Genomic DNA, 20,012 nt, shown 5'->3' with positions numbered 1-20,012 from the left:
TTACACGGGTCAGTCGAGTTACTGCAGTTCTGCAAAGGTTTGCTGGTCACTTCGTATGTCAGCTAATCCGATTAAGAATGTTCCTGCCTGGTGGACCTTGAATTAAGGCGTTTAGTGTATGATTTCGATTAAATAAAATTATGTTGTAAATTTTAAATGATATAACTATTTGAAAAAGTAACGTAAAAGTTTCTCTACGTTGAAAAAGTAAACTCTTTACTTTGTGTTATTTTTGAACGAAATTTAATTTTTGAGATAGAACCTAAGAGAGTTCGCCCTGAAAAGTTTTTTTCCTCTTGAATCCTTTGCCCAGATCGGAAGTGATTTTAATATTGGTTCGAAAGTTAAATAATTGATTCCGCGGAAACGGATTCTAGCAGCCTCCAAAACAAAGGCTTTTCCCTCAATCGAAGGGAGAACGGCGTGATTGGATCCGAGCCGACTTTTGTTACTGTCCGATGAAGGTTCAACACTACCCATGGCTCTACTGTAGTTGTTTCTCTGCGGACTGAGCTGGAAATTCTCGTTGTTCCTACTGTAATAGAACGTACTAAGTAATTGAAATTCTCTTCTAAATAATAAAGTTATGCTTTATAATTATTTCTTTTCGTTTTCCTTTGTTTTGTAATCGTCATGTTCAAGTTACCTATATCCAGTGCTTACCTGAACCGCTTACCATCTGCGCATTCTAATTACTAAATCAGCATCGCCCAAGTTTGCTGTGTGCGGTCATTCATTAAAGTCGAAAACTTGGGAGAGCCGCGGTGAGTTCCAACCCTTCCAACTTGGAAACTAACAGCTACTCCTTTAGCGAAATAAGCAGTAACCGTGATGGTGATTTTCGTGTTATAGTCGACGGATACTATTTCGCGGTGCACGATCCGTATTTTTGAAGGGGCTTCTCGAATTCGTTTAATTATCGACACGCTAATTAGCGAAAAGTTTTATAATAAACGGAGTCTTGCGTGTAACGGCAGAACAACGACGCTGCGAATAACAACATGGACGCGGACTGGCGCTGCGCTCGCCCGCTTCCGGATGCTTTTATTATTTAGCGGTTGATTTTTGTTTGAACAGGTCGGCCGACGCCGCCGGCCGAATTTGCAGCCACCAAATATTAATTTTGCAACAGAGCTCCATTAATAATTGTTGAAGTTTAAGAAGTTCGCAACGTTCTAGTTACACGTTGTTCTTGTTTTGTTAAAAACATAATGAGAGTTTGAAATAGATTTCATGAATACATTTATTATGTAGATATCTATATTTGATTATAATATGGGAAACTTTGAATAGAGACTCAATATTCAAACTCTAACCTCTTAACATGTTTAACGAGTAAAGGGTCTAAAAGCCAAAGGACAAAGTTGACGGTGGCCACGGAGGATCTCCTCTGGACCTGCTTTAAGGTAACATGTCCGAACGGAAATCGAATTATGTGACCGGCAGCACTCAGCCTCCTTAAATGGCGTCACCGGACGCGCCGCGCCTCTTAATCAGATTTCCCGCCGACCAAACTGGAGGCCTCTTCTCCTCGGCAAGTTGTTGTCCCTCCTCCTCCCATGGGAGACCACTTCAATAACAGGTCATTACGGGCCCTAACTCTTTGTTGTAAAACTTGGGCCGTTGGTCATTGCGCCGGGCTGTTTGCGTCTGCTACGGTCGGAGACGCTAATGGGGTACCCCAGGTTACCACAGAGAGGAGGAGGTTGAGGGTTGAGGACCATGTGTCCGCAAGTTTGCAGTGTGCCTACACCCCAACTATCGTGAACCTCTTAAGATAATGGCCGTGTTACGAGAAGGGCTTGTTGCGGCTACGGGTGTCGCACCTGTGTCGCCCTCCTCGACGCCACCGTCGACGCTCCTAATCATGATTTAATTGTTTATTATTTTGTATACGAGCGTCGTCGTGCGCCGACTTACCGCCGGCCGTTCCCTATTTAATTAATAATTAGGGTGCACCCGATGGCCGTCGTTGACTCTGATATGGTTTAAAAGGATTTACGATCATTTCGAGGTACAACCTAACATTTAGTATTAAATCTCTACGTATGACATTCTATAGATACTAATTATAATAAATTAGACAACTTTTAGATCAAATTCCAAAAGTTTAAGTTCATATACCGGGAATTTCAGTTTCAATTTAGTTACGAAACTATTATGCACTTGAACTGTCCCACATAAAATGCAAGACAACTTAATAGTACAGGCATTGGGTAGTTTTGCAAAGGTAAAGTTTTGCTTGGGAAAGGTGACGTTCTTATGATAACTCTGTGTTTTTGATTTAAGAGACGCACAGCTAAACCCGAATGTTTCTAGTTCTAGGTCTCGTGTTAGTTCTAGTGATAGTACTAGTGAAAAAATAGAACTAACACTAAACCTAGAACTAGAAACATTCAGATTTAGCCGCACGTCTTTCAAGATAGCTATACCCGAATGATTCTAGTTCTAGGTCTTGTGTTAGTTCTAGTGATAGTACTAGTGTAAATCTAGAACTAACACTAGACCTAGAACTAGAAACATTCAGATTTAGCCGCACGTCTTTCAAGACGGCTAAACCTGAATGATTCTAGTTCTAGATCTTGTTAGTTCTAGTGATAGTGCTAATGTAAAACTAGAACTAACACAAGACCTAGAAATAGAAACATTCGGGATTAGCCGTGCGTCTTCAGACAGTGTGTTCCCCGTATTGATCCATTATATCGAGATTTACTGTAATGTCAAATTATATTGACATGTCGTATTTTATGTGGGACAAAGTATTAAACAGGTACGTCCTAGTTATGGAAATATATTTTTGTATATTACATCTTATGTGAAATTCACTGTATTTGCAATATTATTGAACACAAGTATACAGTTGATAGATTTATTCTTGGAGAATATATTGAAAATGTTCCTTGCTTGGACTAGAAGGACGATGGTAAATCGCGTAACTTCGTAAAGCGACCACGGGCGTCGCTCCCAGATGTCGAAATGTATGTAGATTCGGTTGTGCGAAGGCGGCCGTAGAATTGTGAATAACAGAAATTCGATTTCGAGAGAGTTCTTCATTCCGGGGTAGCCGCCGCTGCCTTGTTATCCTCTCACAAAGGATAGTTTCGGACGCACGGCGGGGCTGCGGCCTCTCCATAGAAGGACTTTTGCATGTAGAGGTAATATTCGCCCTGAATTACTTAACAGGGCACGTACGATCGGGTGCAAAAATAAGTTACACTTCATTGGTCTCGAATAAAGAGACGAAGTAGGTTATATTTGAGTTACTTCTTCATACAAAAGGCGTGAAAATAAGATATTTTAAAAATACTTTTTTTTTTCTATTAGAATATAATAAATCATTTTTTGGGAAATAAAAATTAAAACCTTTTTAAAACTTCCTCGTTAAATCATTTAAAACTTTTTCAATTCATTCAACTCATTCTTAAGGTTAAAAATCTCACACTGGGTGGGGCGCAATATTTCACTTTAATGTTAACAATTTTTCGACACGGCGGTAATGCCCTATTGTCCTTTTCTTACGACGTTGTGTCCTGTGTCGTTAATTTCTTTGCAGTATTGAGAAGGGACGCTCCGGTATTCTGAGCCCCTTTCGCCTCTACCTCCGCGTTTTAGTCGCATTATCCACCCTTTAACGCACCGCGACAATGCAACGGAAGCGCGAAGGCTGCATTGTGTCCAACGATGGCTACGAGTTCTTTGTATAAAAGCACCCCTTCTAAGCATCCTTAACTTTTCGGCCAGCTTGTAATTCGACATTACAAGAGCTAGGAGAAGCCAGAGAAAATTCTCTTTTAATTCACTACTCTTACAATTGATAAAAGATGAAGGAAGGTTCTCCTATAGATAAGTACTTTTTGATGTTCTATTTAGTGGGAGTATTCTTTATGCAAATTATTCATTAATTTGGTTAGTTAATGGTTACTTGGGAGATTGTAACGATCTCAATACTTAATCGTTAATAGGTTGAGACAGACCCCGATCATTTTTCTTGCATAAACTCCCTCAGGAGTACTTCCCCCGGGTCCAAGACTTGGTCCCTCGCGATGCATAAACAGGAACTAAGCCAATTTCAAAGTCAAATCGTCCCCGCTAAAGAGGGCTAAATATTCGGGCCCGGAGCTAAACCGTTCCAACAACAATAACCCGTGCGATAATTGCCCGATGTAGTGCGGCCGCGGCCGGGGGATTCGCCCCGATCCCGAGACCTTCCTAAGCCGCCCGCGCGTCCGTCTCGGTGATTAGGAGGCTGCAGTGGCATTAAGAAGCCGTGCGTGGGATCAAGTCGCTCCAGTTGATCCTTAGACGTACTCCATTACATACTAATGTAAGGCCTTACGCAATTACGCCCGAAGGATACCGGGGAGAGACGTAGCGGTTGGCTACGGTGGATGAGGATCTTAGTACGCGTGTCCTTTCTACTGGTCCTTGTTATATCTCTTGGGGTATTTATCACTGACTGGGGAATCGCAGGATTAACTATGCGATGTTGGGGAGAAAATTATGTCTTCCCTTGAAAATACGAACAAAATGTAGATGTTTCAACATAGTTGTGCACGTGCCAAAAATTATTTTTCTAAACATCAATTTCTGGTTAACATTTGTTAATATCGAATTAGAAAGGGGTAGACCATCATATTAAACGTAAATTTCAAAATTTGGCAATTTCATAAAGCTTAAAAGCTCGCCATTAACGTTCGTTCATATTCGCCCCTATTAAGCTCCCGTCTACAATTAAATTGAGTGGAGGCATATCAGGCGGTACTCTGACGTAATTTATAACATTACCAAACTAGTAAATATTTAGAGGGGATAGACGACGTCTAAGCCAGAAACCAACGCGTCGCCGTATCGAAAACTGCTTCTGGTTAAGCCGCGCTTCCTCTTTGATGCTCTCGGTTTCCCACATGTACGCGACTTGACACATACTTCCGACGTGGTACGTCGTCGAATCCGGCGGGAGCGATTTCGCGCGGCTTTCCATTACCATTAGTGAAAAGTTTGCGAACGACGGCGACGTCCCCGCGCGACGCCCCTCGGCGTCGCTTAAGTGGAGCGGAGATTTTAAGCCCGATTTCTAATCAACTAAGTCTGCTTCGTTTAATTTCGCGTCTGCAGTAAACGCTGCGTGAAAGATATGAACCAAAGGTGTTTACTCGCATGGATTTCCTTAACTTTGCTATCAAACTTTGCAATACTTCGGGGGCCTTAGTCAGCTACTAGATCCAGTTCTTAGTCCACGATATCGCCACTATCATTCAGGATTCAGAATTAGCTTGAATTATTTTGAAGATAAAGTTTGAGTTATAATTAAACAAACTTTAATAATTAAATAATTTTTTTTTCTCGTAAACTTCTCGTTCATTTGAATTCACGCCTCTATTGTATTCTGTGTATTGCTGTATGCTACGGGAGCAACAATTACCCCGATTGATAATGCGAGAGCGCTAATCACTCCTCATGAACAATGGACTCACTCGACACACCTATAACAACCTGTATGTAAGTGTGACGGTTATAACGAGCCCCCGGTGTATGGATTGTATACGTCACAGATATTATAATCGCAACAACGAACAATTCCCCGCGCAGTGTCGGTAAAGAGACTATTTCCCATTATTTCGCAGCACCAAATAATAATACGCCGTTTTGTATAAACCGCCCTGGTTGGTAAATTTCGCTTTGTTCGTTCGCAGAATCACGTTTAATATCGTTGCCAAACGTGTCGTGATTAATTGCAAGTTATTGGGGCATGTTATATTGGTTATTAAATATCTACTATATAATTAAAATTTCAAAACAAATTGTTAAAAATAAATGTGGAAATTCCATGTCGTGTAATAACAACCAAATTCATTTATATGGTCTCTAAAATAACTTCTCCAACTTACGTAAATTCTTAATTTAGTCAGATATTGCAATTTTACGACTTTCTTGAAATGATATCTCATGGACGCCTATAATTCTTTAATTCTTGGTTAACCACTTCTTGTTGATGCCACTTTTATTATCTTTAACTTTAATGATGCTGAGCTTATAGCTTTCAAAATCATTTACAACAAATTGTGTGAATTAGAATTCGCTGCAGAAATGGATAAAAGCAGACTCTAATAATATTTTCTTAGGTTCGGTTAAGCACTATCATTTGGCAATGCTCTGTCTTACCACTTTCTGCTTGGATCTTCTCAATCTGTTGACAATCTTTGGTGTTCCTTTAAACCATTCAGTAATTTTTGAGTAATTTTGTTTTGTGCTATCGGCAAAATATATACATTGGATTGAGTCTTAATCGTGTTACTGTATCATATCCTAATATGATGATGTCTTACTGTCTTGTCTGTACCATTACTGCATATTCTTTACGCGAGAAGTATTACTAAATAATTAATAAGTATGTAGTAAGTAACAAATTTTTAATATTTGACATGAATTTAATAAATCGATTATTGTTTAGCAATTAAATTGATTGAACAAATTGAAAAATGTGTTAAAAAATATTGATTGTATAACATTAAGTTATCTTGTAATCTTTCTTCACAATATATTACTTGTATAAGGAAGTTTCTATCTCTTCTCAGATACTTTCTTTTATTATATTTGTCGAGGCAATCTACGTATATTGGTGGATATTGTGGGTGCGCCATCTTGCGCCAGAGTCTCATTTATCTGCCTCTCACGTTAATGAAATTATAAGGGACGCCCGAGTACCACTACAAGCTACGCGCAATCTCGACGCTAATACCGCTGGATATAATGCAACCGGGCGCTTATCGCGCGTCATTACGGAGTAACAGATTTTTGTCTCATTTGCGGTGGGGGAGCTATATTAGTGCGGAAAATCCGCGCTGTTTTCCATATTAGCGCTCCGAGTGCGGGCACACCATAAGCCGAAATTGGTCTTAATATAAGCCGCTGAGAGACTCCCAAAGTGAAAGAACACATTGTCGTTTTGACCGTATTTTCTGAAACTTTCCACCAGAGCTTTTCACCATGTATGTTCTTTGAGTTTATACGGAGACAACTAAAAAGGATTACGTTCATATATTTTAGTTAAAAACTGGTTAGACTAAAAGTAACGAAATTAATATTGAGGCCCAATACCATCCCATCAAGATGATGACTTGTACGGAAGTTTTCTAGTGGCCATCTTCGCGTCTTCTGACCGTTTATTAGATCAGACGGGAGCGGAGAATGGGACGACATTGCGCAGATATGTTGCGAAATTGTTCTTTATAACTTTTCTTACGCACGCGTGCACATATGAGAGCGTGGTGCCTGACGGAGTTGCTTTCCTGCTAAATGACTCGTTTTATTTCCTTTTATCGAAAGAATTTCATGTAATATCGACGATATTGAAGTTTTTCAGAGCGTAATAAATTCGACACCACAACTCTAATAGTTATTTATATTAGGATAAGATACAAGAATTTCAAATTACAGTAAAACCTCGGTATAACGGATCTCGTTAAAACGGACAAAATATTTGAAAGTCATACTATCAATATTATCCAGTAAATAGATTCGATAGGATCCAGCTCGGGTTATTCCCCAAGTTGTCTATACGATGTATAAATCAAGGACGGTAGTTCTAGTTTTAATTGTTATTCAGCGTTAGATTGTTGTATATTTTTCATTGAACTAAAACTAGAACTAACACTAACGTTTAGTAATGTTATAAATAACAATTCTTATAATCTTTTGTTAAAATTATAACAAAAAGCTGGTAAATTTTATTAACATCTCACTGACTAGCTATCTATTCTAGAAACACAAAAGCTGGGGAAAGACGTGACACGTCCTTTTCATCTCGAAGTAGAAGGGACAATAATTCGTAGTGTAGTCAATATAATAGGGCCAGGACGTCGGATGGCACGCACCGGAGAAGCCACGTTTCATCCTCCACGGGCGCCTTTCCTCCTGTTCTTCCATTGTCTGGTCGTGGTAATTAGTAAGTCCGCGCCGATTAACCACGGCGGACTCATTCGTCTAATGCCATTATGATTATCCTTGACAGGAACGGGAGTGGAGGAAAGACCGTCGAGGGCTGGATGGTGGTGGTGCTTTTATTGGCCTTGCTGTGGCCATCATTAGTGCCGTGACGTGAGCAGCGGAGGCACGAGTTTCCGAACACAAAGCCATCGTGCCAAAACTCGTGTTTCTGTGGACGAATTGATTCACCCGATTATTAACTGCCCGTTATTTGGAGCGACGAGTCGGAATATTTTGTCAGTCAGCAGACCGGTTCCGATTCAATGGAATCGTATTGTGCCAACTGTGGATTAATGATGTCTGTTCGAGGGAGTTAGTTAATTAGTTTGATGGTTAGCAATTTTCAACTTTAAACAATAAAAATTTTTGTTTTTCTTTTTGATATTGTATTTAAATTTTAATTAGTTGACTGGACATTTAAAATATTTTTTTTTCTTACCGTTTTATTTTAACTTTAGCAATGCGATGAGCGACAACTATTCAGTTTAAGAATTTTAACTGCGACATAGTCGTGCGTAATGCAGCGCATTCCTTAGCGGTCCAGAGGAAGTCTTAGGACGGCGTGAATTCAAAACAATTCCAGGAACATGCACAATGAAAATTCCTAACTGACCGCTGGGGCCGTTACCGTCGCCAGTGATTTCGGATACCCAAGACATTACTGCTTGGCCCGATCCAAGGGGCAAACACCAACGTCTGCATATTTTACATGAGGAATAAACGAGCGGACCAACCCTAACACTCGTCTGGAATTTATCTTCGCAACTAATTAACATTTCTTAACTTCTCTAGGTCAATTTCTTTAACATTTTTTTTGGTTCTCTTTTGTTCCCTAAAAAAGGGGGTCACTGCGAACGAGAGTGTACTTTAAGGGCGCTTGTCGACCCATAAAATTCCCTAGGAGGTTATTATGAGATTTAACGTTTCAGGGGATGGACAGGAAAAAACGTTTTCAGCGCCCTGTCATTAAACAGGACTCAACCGAACGAAGAAGAGTCTAAATCCGTTTTGTGCCGGTGCTCAATTCATAAGAGGCTGGTGGAAATCTCGTTAACTGGAGAAAAATACAAACACCCTCTTGATGCCGTTAAAACGACTCGTCCTTAACGTTCCCCTCCGGTTCAAGAGACGACTTTTTTTATTTATTTTTAACGCACACTGGTGATAATTGACTTTGTGTATCTTAAATCCACCATACTTTACTCGTCTCGTGTAAAAAAAAAAGATTTCAGTTGGAACGTGTAGGTGTCGAGGGGAGTTCGCCCCTCACCTTTAGCAATCACTGCTTCAGATACCTTTATCTTTTTTTGTTTTACACCCCAATCTGTTCATTTTCCTTCGTTTTTGTTTCGTTTTATTTTTGCCTCTCTCTTTCCCGCTAATAATAGCAAGTCGTGAGCGTTGCTTTCGAGGGGTAAGAAAAAGAATTTTAAAAATGCCACTCGAACGTTTGTAGGAATCCCCCTTATTTTTTGTGAGCAGGTAAGATGAGGGTTGTAGAAAATCAGAATTAAAAAAATCTTGTCTTAATTTCTTAGAAAAAAATCAGGAAATTTTCTGGTAGCTTGTTTTGCAGTTTCCAATTACTGAATGTTCATAGACTAGCCTTTGCAGTTAGTCGTCAGCGTCTGGAGCAGCAATCGGAGAAGGGTGACCCTTTCGAAATTGTTTGCACAGAAGGTGCCGGACCGGGGGTGGCGCTATGACAAATTGCGAGCCAAGGTGCCGGGTCGTGATAAACGGCCGGGGGCGGGCTCAGCCGGCCGCCGGGCAGCTAATGATACCCCTTGTCCGTCCCTTAATTCCCTTATTGCGTCTTTGATCTAGTGCCGACACCTCAGAACCCAAGCACTTGACACCGTCCTGATTGTTAGCTCCGGAACCGGACCTTTGGATACGTTCCTCCTCCTTCACCAAGAAGATTACCACCGGTATGATATTACGGACGATTAGCTACCCTATTCAAATTGACCAATCTTAATAATGTTCAAGATTGAGATGATTCACGACGTGATTTTTTTTAAATGATTTTGCTAACAACATGTTCTTGTCGAATTTTCATAATTAGGTTGATACCATTTGAGAAGGAGGTTTATTGCGAACGCGACGACAACGTCTTTGTGATTTAACGATCACCGTCATCCGGTTGTTAAAATATTTGTTTTCAATGGTGAGGTGTAAGCGACTTCGCCCGCCGAAGGGGGCCGCTGTCGGCGCTAATTATTTCGCACCTCTCCGTGCGCAACTTACACAATTTAGCAGTGGTACAATACCCCTGGCGTTACCACCCTTGAAACGTGGGGGCTTCATCGGAAAGTGAACAATTCTAGCGGCGGCTGGTAATTGTCTCGTTGCGGGGAATCCTTTTTGTTTCGTGGCTCTTCTTTGGCGTCGACGAAGCGACGAAACCCGCCGCGATCTGGTTGCTGCTAAAGAGCGAATTCGTTTTGTCACTAGCGAACGGAGGCGGTGAGTTTCCAACGGAGTTCGCGGTTTGTGGTAATTACCGGAGGTTGAATGGTTTAAAATCGAAGGGAGGTTGATTTAAATTGGAGTTTCATCAATGAAAATGTTTTCTACCGTAAATATATTACTAATTTCACCTGAAACTTTACTCAAAAGTGGCTACAGTTAAAAAAACTTAAAAATACACCTCTTTCATACAACCTTATTTCCCACATTTCCTTTTTCCTTGATATTAATATAATTTAGCAATATCTGCGGAAACGAGGCCGCTCTACGGCACTCCGAAAATACTCACCCTCCGTTTCCAACCATCAATTGTCTTTCTCGCTCGCCCCTTTTGAAAATCTCCATTAAGGGGTTCGCCCCGTCCTCGTCGTGAGCGTTATCCTTCCGTTGATCCGCAGGATCACCAGAGGCGACATCCGAAAGAGAGCTCTCCGGCTCTGCCCGGGCAACGGAAAGATTTACGCCGCCGAAGTACATTATCTTGTAGTCTCAGTCGGCTAATTACGGCCTATGATACCACATTAGCCTCCGGGCGGCGGTAGCGTTGGGAGGATGATAACCGGCCCGCATCGGGTGCTGGAAAACCTTTGGAGGAGGAGGAGGAGAATGGTGAATGTAAAGCCTTGGGCGAGGTTTCGCGGTTTTGCATTCGAACGGCTACGATGTAGACCGTTGAGTGGGCGATGTTTAACGTGTTAAAAGAAACCTTCTAAGATACAGTATTTTCTACAACACAATATCGTCTTAACCACTTCTGAATCTATTTTGACTATTTTTATCATTACTATTTAGATAAAAGAGCTACAAGGCCAGAGCTAGTCCTTTCTTTTATTACAAGAATTTTGCCAGTCTCTCTTCTTTCTATACCGTCCTTTCCTTCTATTGTCAATGTTTTTTCTTTAGCAGTTACTTTTCAGTCTCTTGCATCAATTACCAGTCTATTTCCAATATTTCTCCATATTTTTTTTCATCCTCCCTATATTCTATCCAGTTTCATTCCTGTCTCTGCAGTCTATATTTAGTATTTTTCTTCTATTATCACTCTGCTTCAAGACTTCCTCCCAACCCAAATTAATTCCTCGCTACCTACTATTTTTAATATCTGTCTAGTCTCTGAGCAGTTTTTTTCTATTATCAATATCTTTCTAGTCTTTCTTCACCTTATCCAACCCAACCCAACCCAATTCAACCCAACCCAACCCAATTCAACTCAACCCAGCCCAACCCAACCCAACCTAACTTAATTCTTCGCTACCTAGTATTTTTACTCTCTGTTTACTCTCCGAGTAGTTTTTTCTCTTCCCAATCCGTTTCAGATATAGCTTTCCAGTTTTGCTCCTCTTTGCCCAGACTCCTTTACACTATTATCATTCTCTTAATCTCTGGCTACACTTTTTTTATTTTCAGTCTCTGTACAGGGTGTCCAAATTTCGATGGGTTTGCAGGGTATCTCAGTTATTATGAAAGATAGAAAGTTGCGGCTTTCGCGAACCTGAGCTACTTTTTTGTGAAACTTATAATGGCGCAAACCAAATTTTCATAGCCCTCTTTGTTTTTGATATACAGGGAGTGTTACAAATTTTACGATTTTCAGACACCTCCTGTATCTCGGCTATCCGGAAACGTAATAACGGGTTCTAATAGATTTTTTCACGTGGAATCCAATGGTGCACGTAGAATTTTTCTAGTCATCACGGTTTTTGAGTTATAAATAGTTAAGTATTTTAGAAGTTGAGTATTCAGTATTTGTGTTGTGTTTATAACTCAAAAACCGTGATGACTAGAAAAATTCTACGTGCACCATTGAATTCCACGTGAAAAAATCTATTAGAACCCGTTTTTACTTTTTTACTAAGTTTCCGGATAGCCGAGATACAGGAGATGTCTGGAAATCGTAAATTTCAAACACTTCCTGTATATTAAAAATGAAGAGGGCTATGAAAATTTGGTTTGCGCCATTGTAAGTTTCACAAAAAAGTAGCTCAGGTTCGCGAAAGCAGCAACTTTGTATCTTTCATAATAACTGAGATACTCTGCAAACCCATCGAAATTTGGACACCCTGTACAGACTCTTTTTTTATTACATTCTCCTTCCCGTCGTTTCCATCACCCTCCTCTCTATTCTAAAGGTGTTGCTTGAGGATTCAGATTTTGGAAAATTATTTAAGAATTTTGAAAAGTGCTAAGTTTGTTTCTGCACAGCACAAGTTTACTCTTTCTTGGTAGAAATTTCTAATTTCATAGAATGTAACTACGTTGGATAATCATTTGCATAATAACTAAAGAAAAATGATATATTTATAAATAAATAATTAAATTAAATGTATGTTATAAAGAATAGATATTTTTCTTAGTGATTCTTTTAATAGTAATTAAATCGGCACCTTGATTTCTTTTAAGAGATGAAAACTCCATTACGTAAACCCACGGTGCGACAAAAAGAAAGAACGGTTTCCTTAAAAAGCGCAGAGTACCTAAAGTCCGTTAATTGGGAAAATCTCTTTTCGTTTTTAAATCGCCTTTGTGACTGGCGAGTATTTACACTGCGACAACGGCGTCGTCTGTGAGTCAGTCCCTTCGTTTCTCTTCGTCGAGCACATTGGGCTCTTCTTTGAACGGCGCCATATTTAATTATGGAGTACGTGTGATGTTTTAATCATTATAAGTAGCTCCACCTACTTGGAAACTCGACTTTATTTGCTTTCTTGGAAGATGAAGAAGACGACGACGCCGTCTGCCCGGGGTAGAGAAGATGGGTGACGCTACGATGCCGCCGCCACCACCCCATTCCATCTCGAAGAAGCGTCGGTCGCTTCGAGATTATCTTGATTAATGGCAAATATTTTGACAAATATCGCGTGGAATTAAGAAGTTAAAGGCGACACGCAGCAACTTACTTCCTTCAACCCTTTTGCTATCGAAACAGACGCCGTTACTTTCTGTGTTATTGTTTGCCGTCGAGATGAAAGGAAAATATGAGTTATCGAAAAATTAATTATTGAAGGACATTTTGATATCTTGTTTATGGATTATTGGTTAACATAATTTTGCACTTGAAATAATTAAATAATTTTATACTTTAACGTTAAAATTTTTTGAAATTTGTTAGAAAATATCCATCATGTTCATTCGTAGTACGAAGGACGTGTCAGACCGGAAACACAAAGGGACGGTATCGACGGACGGTCATCCGTCATCCCCTTTTAGTGGAAGCCACGCAATTCCAAGACGCCAATCCCTGTTTCCTGCGCCGCAAAACCTCGAAGCTGACGGACAGTAAGAGAACACCAGCCCGTCCCACAAGAAGTGTCCGCATATTTGTTTTGATTTTAGCGTTTTGAACCGAAAAATAGGGGTGGAAGACGACGGATGGGGTCCGTGTGATGAATGGGGGTGACTTGTGTGGATGGTTTATTGAAATGTCCCGGAGGCTGGACGTGTGGCCGGCAGGGATTTCATATTTATATTTGAAAAGTATCGGGGAAACTTTTCAGTTTTTGTTAGTTGAGTATTGAGGAACCATAAAAAAGTTAGTAAACAAAAATGATAATTATTCTCTAAGATTCAATACGAAAAGAAGAAACTTATCGAATCTGTAGGAGAATGTCAAGAAAAAGTCTGAAGTTATTCTAACCAAAACTATGATTTGTGTAAAAAGCCTGAAATTATACTGGTAAGACTCCAAAGGGAAAAAATTGTCTATAATTACGCTGGTCACAATTTAATTAGCATACATAGTCTGAATTCACTTTGGAAAAACTGGAAATTGGAAGAGGATATTTGGAACTATACTGACAAAACTCTAAACTGCAAGAAAACGTCCAGAATTACACTGGCCAAACTCCACATTTGAAGAAACAGGCTGGAATCATATTAGCTAAAACTCTAATCTGCTGAGAAAGTCTGGAATTATGCTGGTATAAATCCAAGCTTGAAAAAAATGTCTGTAATTACGTTGGTTACTCTAAATTTCAGTCTGCCTTTATCTAAATTGATTTCATTATCGAATTCATCCAATTCTGTTTTTATGTATTCCTCCCAACCACTGTCACTGTCGTCAAAAGATTATTACTTGTTGTACTGCTTCATCTATTTCACTTTATGTCAATAACTGTTTTAGAAGTACTATTATAAAACTGAATGTGTTTCGGCAAATTTGTAGATTTACCGGGAAATGTATACATTCTCATTCTATTAAATAAGGTTGCTTAGGTAACTTAGAGTAAAACGAACGAGTTGGGCTGAGGAATTTTTTATATATTCAGATTTTATTTTTCTAGGTGATAAATGTGTAAATTTATAATGTGCGTTTTAAATAATAAGTCAATATATTGTATTAACTTATCTGATATCAGTTCGAATACCAAAGGCCAAATAACATGAACGATTAGAAATACCTAGACATATCCCTACAGTAAAACATTCCTACTGAATGAGATGAATCGTCTTTGAGACTAAACGTCTTTTATCGAATTTCAAGACGGGGCTAGCGAAGCCACTCGATTCCCTTGTATAATTAAAACGGGAGCCCCTTTCCTCACCGGCAACCCCAAACGGGGCAGAAAACTATTACCCGATGGATCTTTGTATCACCGACGAATGACTAGCATTCCACGTTTTAGATTAAATTATACCGATCTTTGATCGAGCCGAAACGAAGCGGGGTCGGGATTTCAATTTTAATGTCAACTCCTTTCACATCAAACGCGTTTGCGAACTTTCTTTGCCTCGTGTGGGAATGATCCGAAGAGTTTATAACTTCGGTGTATAGAATTTCGTACTGAATTATTTGGACGTGGAATAGAGTTAAACTGGGACACATCGTTTTTGAATAATAAAGTAATAAAAATAAAGTGAATGAAAAAAAAATTATTCGATCGTGGGCGTTAGCAATGATTTTTTAGGTGAGTTATAATTATATGGAGAATACGACTGCACAAGTGCGTGACTACGAATTGTAGCCGACGATCACGGTTCACGGTTCGTTCCGGCTTATTGTGACCGGAGAAATAATAATTTATTAATCCGGTAATTAGGAGTCGCGGCGGCGACCGTATAATTATACAGGCAGAATGATATTTGGTCTTCGATCGATCCCTTAAATAATAATTTTACTTAGGAGAACCTGCTCCGTAGCGTATAATTAAATAATAAAATCGCGCTGTCCGATTATTTCACCTCCCTTTAATTATTAACACGTTAAATTTACTTGTTATCATTACCATATCAACATCCGCAAGGTTTGTTCTTGTAATTGTCTCCATTATAATAATACGTGGCTTCCCTTTATTTTGAGTACACAATAAATTTACTCGTTATCAGTTCGCCTTGGCGCGTATATTTCCGCTTTTAAGCCCATTTTATCTGGCGTTTAGCGAGAAAAGCCTGAGGTGTTTTCGCTTTTATAAGCTAACCCCACCTGCTAAAACTCTCATATTTATGTTATGAGAGAATCAACCTATGTGTGAATATTACCACCCTGGGTCATATATACAAGATTTTTATTAAGGATTTAATCTTGAGATATTTTTAATGTTGTTATTAGCACATTTATCGGAAATAAAATCTTTCCTCCCCCAATATGTCATCGTTGACAAATTTCGTATTTACGTATTCTACGGAGCATCATCCCCAAACGTCCGGTCGCGAAGACCACAGCCGGTAACTAATTTTCAATTCCAATCTTTTCATGAAAACCCGATAAGTCCGACGGGCGTCGCACCCTGTCACCGTTCCAACCCTACATTATTCATGAAAACTGCAACGTACACCACATTTATATCAGCCCCGCAGACGGGTAGATTCTTCCTTAACGCAGGAAGGATATCCACTATCCATCATCCGTGGTAGCTGTGTGACGTTTGATGCTTTTGCGTCTTTTATTAAACGATTTATGGCCAGCAAAAAAGGAGCAGTAAATCCGAAGAGATTTTGGTATGATAATTTTTATATTACATTGATTTTCTTTAAGTTTTATTCTTATCAACTGTGATTGTTCGATTTGAAAAATGAGTATGCAATTAGTCGAAAGGATTATCACGGGTCATCATCGAATCATGGCCGAGGGTAAGATAACGTTAACTACATGATCGAGACGACCATGGACGGTATCTTTACTAGGTATCTAGATTCTAGTGGGTTCGGTCCTACTACGCACAAACAACAATAACGGCGTCGTCGTTGCTACGGTCGTGACGCCGCCGTCTCCGAACAATCGTCGTGGGGGTCTCCCAGATTTACGGCCCCAATTCCTCTTTATTTCTCTCCTGGCTCTCGGTCGACTCTCGGCCTCCTCGCTCCTTATTTATCGGAGGACACGAATCGCTCGCGATTGATGGCACGCTAACAGCGTTTTACTATCGCATCTGCCTTTCCCGGGCGAAGGGAGGACTTTTTCTGCAGCAGCTTCCGTCCGACCCTTTCTCTCTTCACTCGGAGAAAGTTTTCTAATAGACTGCCCTGGTTTTATTACCCCTATAGAAGATTTTGCGAAATCCGTACATAGATTTCGCAAAGGGAATTATTACGTTATACGTGTACGACTAATTACATAAAATAGGTAGATGAAAATTAGTGATAAAGGATATCTTCGTGTGTGGAGAATGTCGAAATAGAGCCGAGGGCAAAATGTAAGTAAATAGAACAGTTGGGACACGCACACAAGAGTCATGTGTAACCGCTTCAATAGTCATTAACCGCACCAACAGGGGATGGATGGCAGATATGAGATGAGCGAATCACCGCAATGTGGTAAACAACAGCGGTTTGCTTACATAGACGCACACTCGAACATTCAGGTGTGTGTATAATATGTTCTTTGTTGAATATAAAGAAAATTAAGTTTATTAAGTCATTTACAATATCATATAAAATGACTATATTATGTATAATTGATTAATTATGTAATTATTTACAAATTAATTATTCTAAGCAATCAGGGTAATTTGCAATATTTATTTATTTCCTGGTCTTATATATGCCTAATTCCATTCAATCCCTAAGAGTTTCTATAAGATTATAAACAATAGTTGATATTGATTGGTATAATATGATAACATATAAATGTGGTAAACCTTGAATAGCAGTTTTGTTTCTTAGCGTTCAAATAACCATAAACACTCTTGGACTATTATGTACTCACAAGACTCCATTTGTTAATTGGTAATTAACAATTGATTAGGAGAGACCCTAATTTATTTCATGCAGCATGACAACTTTGGTGGATTTCTTGTGGTTTCTTAAAAGTGTTAGTAGTGAAACATTATGATCTCATATCCTTATAAGTTTAGAGTCTTGAGAAATTGCACAAAAGAGATAGTGCAGTAATACTATATTCTTCTTCTACTTAGGGATGCATCCTTGTTTGTAAAGCCTCATGTTTGGACTTTACTCCGCAGATGAGGAGAACCATCTCTGTGCCCATCTCAAGGCGGTCGTCCTTGAAGTCTTTCTCCTTTTGGTCGTCCATCCATGCATATTCTGGCCAATCTCCTCTCATCCATTCTTTCCACATGCTCCTTCCACCTTTTCTTTCTTACTTTTGTCCATTTTACTACATCCTGTATGTTATATCTTTCTCTGATAGAGGTGTTGGTCTGCCTATCTCGCAGTGTCACATCTCAAGACTTTCATCTCCATCACTCTCATCTTCTATTTAGTCTTCTTTGTAAATTATGGTTGTGCTTCCTTACATAGATCTCTATAGCTTGTAATTTCTACACCTAGATATGCATAACTTGTTCTAGTATAATAAAGTCTTCAACCTGTAGTTTACAGCGTCTTGGTTCTTAATATCTTTTGATTATTACAGTATATGCAATTTTCTTATTTGTACTTGATGTCTTTGTATCATTGCTACGTGTAAAGATTAAAGTTGTGTTTTGTGTGACTTATTAGTTCTCTAAGAAATATTTTCCAAACATCTTATCACAAATAGATACCATATATCATTTTTGTACAAGAATTATGTCGCCACGTATGTGTTGGGGATAAGCTTTCAATTACGTTAAGAGCCGACCTCGCCCCCTTCAACGCCGAAGGTATCGAAAGCTAACGGAACAAAATCCTCCCTTTTCATTGTTTTTCCTTGCACCGTTTGGCGACCCGTCGAAGAGCGATTTATTTCTTTGCCAGTTGTCGTCGTCGCAAACACGATCCCACCTCTAGAACCACCAAAACAGTAAATCACCATGATCTCTTACAAAAATAAGTCTAAATACAGATCTTTATTTGCAAGATATATCGTTTAGCTTTTTTTGCAATTTTAAAAACAATGAACATTTATCTGCACATGTTTTTGATGATAATCGGGAAAATTAATTCTGGTGGAAATCTCTTCCTTCGCAACTCGTCCGTTTAGATTGAAGCAAGAGCAACATTCATACGTAAAACGGGGTCTCTTATCCTACGTAAAACAAACGTTTCTAGAGCTTTCAAAAGCCGTCCGGGTGGAGAAACCAGCTCGACATAGGCGGTAGGTAGAAAAACGACCAAGAAAAACTCCTGTTCCCGTCAGGCCGCGGACCACCGCCGAGCTTGGGGTTGGAAAAAGTTTCCTAACTCCGTGGAAAAGGAACGAAAAAAGTTTGGTAAGCCTAGGGCCAGGGGCGTGGAATACGGGGCCAGCGGACCTAGAAATCACGGGAAGGGTTGGAGTTTGCGCAACAGAGTCTATTTTAGAGGCCAGAGAAGTCGAATCCATCGCACGGTTCACTTCGAGAAAATTCCTTTCTCAATGTAACATTATCGAACTATCAATATAAAAGATTTAAGTTATTTTATAAAATCTCGTTATCATTCAAAGATCATTACAAAGCAACTCATCATTTTTCTATTAAATAATATTGAAGCTAATAAAAACATAGAGAGAAGATGAGAAATTCTTTTGCTAAAGACTAATTTTTACTAAATCCAATTTATGATAATGAAATAAATTAAAACAGAGAATATTCGAATATAAATCCACGTCAGGCGATAAACTCAAAATACCAGACGTCCCGTCCTTCTGTAGCTGCCGTTATCTTCATTACTCGGGGGTCCTTGATTAAAATGCGATTCATCCTCGGCGGTGGTATTATTGCTGGAGCAGCGAGATCCGCTCTCGATTCGGGCGCGTTTTGTCAAAATTTCAGCCGGTTTTATAATTGAATGTCTACTAGGCTATTTATCAATTAAGGGTCGACCCTAAATCCCTGTGCCCATCCCCCGTCTCCGCAGCCCCGATCTCGGTTTTCCCCCCGATTCTCGGTCCATTCCATGCTAGTGACTTATTCGATCTTGTGTTAACAAAGCTAAGCCGAAAGGGTTGGCTGAACGCGCACAGAGTCATATGCGCCTTGGACAGAATCTATTAAGAGGATTAGGCGGGCAAAGAGTCAGGGCTTCTTCTTCATTATCCGATCCGTCGGCTCCCCTTTTCAGCGACCGCGTGTGAGCCACCACGTAGATGGGTGCCCTGAAAGGGCAGAAATTAAAACGACCACTGATGTCGAAACCGAAGAGTAAGGGCTAATTAACTTTTTTATGGACTTTGTAACGCTTCATGGAATACTCCT

The 20,012-nt window shown here is 39.6% G+C and overlaps 1 protein-coding gene across 2 annotated transcripts in view; it reads left to right on the top strand.

The window, feature by feature from the left end:
* Positions 1-20,012, top strand: part of LOC111425866 (myelin transcription factor 1) — a 168,692-nt gene that overhangs the window by 34,814 nt on the left and 113,866 nt on the right. The gene's annotated exons all lie outside the window — the stretch shown is intronic.

This window comes from Onthophagus taurus, chromosome 2, assembly GCF_036711975.1.
Source record: "Onthophagus taurus isolate NC chromosome 2, IU_Otau_3.0, whole genome shotgun sequence".
NCBI classification, from domain to species: Eukaryota; Metazoa; Arthropoda; class Insecta; order Coleoptera; family Scarabaeidae; genus Onthophagus; species Onthophagus taurus.
The sequence above is the reverse complement of the archived record's forward strand: the minus strand, read 5'-3'. Positions and strand labels throughout refer to the sequence as shown.